This window comes from Penaeus vannamei, chromosome 37 (assembly GCF_042767895.1).
Source record: "Penaeus vannamei isolate JL-2024 chromosome 37, ASM4276789v1, whole genome shotgun sequence".
Taxonomy (NCBI): Eukaryota; Metazoa; Arthropoda; class Malacostraca; order Decapoda; family Penaeidae; genus Penaeus; species Penaeus vannamei.
In genome coordinates this window covers 26,817,805-26,822,804 of record NC_091585.1, presented here as the reverse complement: position 1 = coordinate 26,822,804, position 5,000 = coordinate 26,817,805, and positions in this window count along the sequence as shown.

Here is a 5,000-nt window from a genome sequence, read left to right as displayed (position 1 = left end):
TGCAAATTGGTAGTGCGGTTTCCAATCACTAGATGGCGTTGCAAATTGGTAGTGCAGTTTGTAATCACTAGATGGCGTTGCACATTGGCAGTGCGGTTTGTAATCACTAGATGGCGTTGCAAATTGGTAGTGCGGTTTGTAATCACTAGATGGCGTTGCAATTGGTAGTGCAGTTTGCAATCACTAGATGGCGTTGCAATTGGTAGTGCGGTTTGCAATCACTAGATGGCGTTGCACATTGGTAGTGCAGTTTGCAATCACTAGATGGCGTGCATGGGAGGATCATCATCATTCTGATCTTGAAAAGACTGTCCAATTTGCGCACTTCTCTAGATAAGAAAAAAAAATGAATAATAAATAAATAAATAAATAAAATAAAGGGAAAAGAAGAAATAAAAGAGGAACTCTATGAAATTGGAATAAGATCACCTGATTCACATGAACATAACTTGATCGTTATGGGAAGATAGCGGAAAAGTGCATTGAAACAATTGTGATCCAACTGATAATTGTGCAAGGAACAGTGGTTTGAATGGGAGGTATTATTTGTATGGTGTTATTCTGGTGGACGAGTATTGAGAATATAGAAAGAGAGTGAGGTGATGATGAAATGATAATTTGGAATCGGTACTGGAGAGAATGTGTTAGGAAGATTTCTTGAAGACAGATTATGGAGGGGTTGGAGGTGACAGAGATCTGTGAGAACAAAAACCTCGGATGTTCCACTGTAGAAGGGCCATTGTAGAGCAATCAACGGGTGATCCGGATAGAGACGGTTGTCTGGGAAGTAGGGATACCCGGGGATTGAGACAGGGGATGAGGACGAGGTGGCGTAGTATCCGGAGGTTCATCAGGTGGAACCCCGGTAAGGCCATTATGGTAAACCGGATCCACGTGTCTATCCAGGAGGGGATGAGAAGGATAATGGGGAAGGACGGGAGTGGTGTGGAGTGAGGTAGCGTTTTCAGTGTTTTGTTTGTAATTAGGGAGGAGGATATAGGAAATGGAGACGATTATCCAAGAGATGGGGTCAATGATATTGGGGTTGAGGAAGGGGTATCTTTTGAGTTATTACCTTGGTAGATGATATGGGATGGGTTAAGTTGACAGGAAGTATCAATGACAGGGGTGTAATAACAGTGGTTGTTGCCATGATCAAAGAAGAATCAGGGGTTGGTAAACCAGAGGAGGCTAGTTGATAAAAGGGAGAGCCTCAACGCCCCAAATAAGGGTAAAAAATCTTCTTTACTGACCATGGTAAAGCCTGAATATGTGAGGAAGATAAAAGGTTCACCCCTCCAGGTCCCCATGAGGGGTAAGGGTAAGACAATTAACCAAGGGGATACCGTGCCCATGGCTCCCTAAGGCTGTTCATGATTGGTACAAAGCCAACACTTCATCCTTTAAACACGGCTCTCACATCTTGGGAACTGGACAGGGGAAGGAATTGAGGAAGAAAAGGAAAGGCAAGAAGAAAAGACCATGCAAAATTAGTTGAGCTGAGGGCTGAGGTCTAAGGTAGGGGTGATCCCCTACATTGGACCTCATTCTTCTAAGCCCGCCACAACAACAATGGGCAAGGGATTGGGGGGGGGATGATTTAAGGAAGGCGGCAGCCCTGCCACAGAAAATAGCCAGAGGTTTGTGACACGTTGCCAGCATTTTACATGAGTGAATTCTTTGTTGTGCCAAAGACTTTGAAGTCATTGGTGAACTTTTCAAGGTTATATTATGCTAACAAATCATGAATCATAATTGTTCCTCCTCCCTCCTCAGTTATGGCATGGATTTGTTTCTTCGCTTCTGGAATTCCTTTCTCTAAATAATCTAAGATGTGAATATACAAAGTTGGTTCCTTTAGCTGGCCATTTTGGGGGGGATTGTGTGATCCTGAATAATAACACTTGCCATAATTTTATAAATTTATTTCCAAGAATTATTATCACTGACAACACTGACATGCATTGTTCCACAGCCCTCTTCTTTATTTGTAGGAAATAGTAACCATCACACATTTAAACATATAAACAAAAATCACAAATCTGGAAAAAATATGATAACAATTACAATATCATTAATGAATCTTCATGATATTAATCATTACATTAACCAATATCATAATTATGCTATGGACCGCATAACACTTGCAATAAATAAAGAAAATATAATTGTTAAACAATTAATAACAGCAACAATGGCAGAAAATACACTACACAAAACAGGTTTATTCAAAGGTTGTGTCACCTTTACATAAACCTAATTTGTGTACACTGGGTTTCCTGGGATTGTTTCAAATACAATAGTGTTTTGTTATTCAACAGCAGCAACAGTATGAATGATAATTCTAGCTTCAAGCACAAACATATATCCTTACCACATTGAGCCAGTTTAGTATGATATATCTGGGGTTGGATACATGAAGAAACTGAGATAAATTGTTACTATTGTGAAGTAAAAATAATTACTTTCTACAAAGCAAATTAACCCCTTGCAGAGGTAATGGAATAACACCCAGACATGTGTATTTCTGATAAATCTAAATTTTACAAAATGTGCTTTGCTTTGTGTTATACAGATAAAAATAGTCATTTCATGCCACCATTCATGAGCAAGTATTTTCATAAATGATACTGTGAGTTCCCCTTATTTCTCACACAGGAAAATATGTGCATATGATAATTGTCATTTTCTATACCCATGATGTTATTCTTGAAATGTATTTTTGTTTGTAGACATGTGTGCACTTTCTTTGTCTTCTGAAGTAACTGGGATAAATGGGCACTTTCAAAGAGCACAGTAGGTGGGTGTGGGTCAGTCCTGCATATTATGTGAGGCAGGGTAACAAACTGGCCTCACCTTGCTAACTGTATGGCTGGCGGGATGCCAGATAATGCTTAGAACCCTATAATGGTTCTTGGACACTTTTTTCCTGCATATACTCTTAAACTTGCTTGTAAAGCACAACTTTGTAATTTTATAGGATTTGTCTGCAAGGGGTTAATATAGTTAAATGGAAAATGAGGGTATTTATGTTCCTAAAAACTTCATTATATATTCATTATATCTATATTTAAAACAATATGCATAAAAATGTTAGGCTTGAATGAACTACATCATATATTCATCACATCTAGGTTTAAAAGAATATACATTGCATAAATTTGTTCAGCTAGAATGATCTACAGATACATAACAAAAATAAACACAAAATACACAAATTACTGCATAATAATTGGTCTATAAAGACAAAAAGAGTAAACACACAGTAAATAGCAATTGCAGTAAATATTGAAAGAAAAACAGCACAAGTATGCTATACTCAAAACAATATATTTACTGTAAAATGAGATTAATACACTTACTATCTAAGACTTACATTATGGGGAGGATATTATTAATCTAGGTACATGACTATGAGCTACTTCTAAGGGGTCTGATAAAGGCACCTTCAGTTTGTTTTCTAAGAAGTAAACCAGATTTTCTGAACATATTAATGTTTTTGAGCATTATTTCCTTACATAATAAGTGTGCTTACAATGTCTTCTAGCCCTTTTTCTATGTAAACACTGTCGATTTAGCATAATATGACATAGTCTGAAAAATGCAAAATATAATCCTATTCACTTCACTGTTCGTTGTCACCATCACCACCATCACCAATTATCATCAACAAAATGTATTAATACACAACCACCACCACAATTTTCTCTACTTGCTGTATCATATTTCCTGCTGTATATATTGCCGCAAAAGCATTCAGATGTCCTCGGGTGCTAGAGAATGAAGTAGCCCTTTTTTCTCTTTTCTTTCTCTTATCTTATTGATGTAGTATGCTTTACTCATAAGAAAAATATTAAAGGTAACACAAACTGTTTGATTCCATAATAAAGGCTTGATATATATGCCTAAAAAACACTAGAGTGCATTTTCAAGCACACAGCTTTCCAAATACTTCACTTTTCAAGCCTCTATATATTATAGTTATATTTCAACAGCACTTTACAAATGTGTCAAATCTCAACGTGTAGGTTACAAAGACAAAAACTTCATCCATAAATTTCATCCAAACCATAATATGAGGAGATGAGGGATGGAGAGAAAGGAAAAAAGGAGAGAAAACAGAGGAAAGAGGAAAGCAGAAAAAAAGAGCAAGAGAAGCAACAAAAGCGAGAGAGAAAGAGAAAAAAATAGTGACATCCCTGCACCACTGTGGACGTTCTGAATAAAATAATATGAAATAATGATTCCTCACTGTGAGGTTCTACAGAAAGCATTCTGGACCACTGGACCATAAATTCTTCCTAAAAATGTTGAGCTTAAATGTGGGGTTCCTGAACTTTATAAGTATAAACCAAAGGGCTGTGTAATATATATTTCAGTCAATGATGATATGATCTATAAAAAGTTATTTCTCATATAAAGCTGGCATAATTATTTCCAATAATTAACAGTTACATTAATAAAACTGAAGAAAATCAAAATTTGATTAACTTTAGCTTTCTAAACACATAAATGCACATAGAATAATGGATAAAAAACACTAGGAAGACAAGTAGGAACAAAAAAACAAAAACACAACAAAACAACAAAAAAACATTTTCAATATTAGCCTTCCAGTTCTTAATGCTATTATTCATAAAGCTAGATATGATATTCTCTTGTAAAAGCATCAAACTCCAATGCTAAATCCCCTGAAATATATTGCTATTCAGTTCAATCTAAACTATTGGTGGTATCTTTCTTTACACGGTAATGAACAAAAACTTACACCTACAGAAAAAATAGTTCCACTTGACATGTCATACTCGGGGACAAAAAGCAGCAAAATCCTATTGCACATATAAATAAACCCTAACAAGTGGACTACATTCCAATAACATAATAAGGCAACAGTATGCAAAAATGTGAGCATGTCATTGAAAGCATGTGATGCCTTGCAATAGAGGCTGCTGCTAAGGTCCTATTTACAAGGGATATATATATATATATATATGATCTCA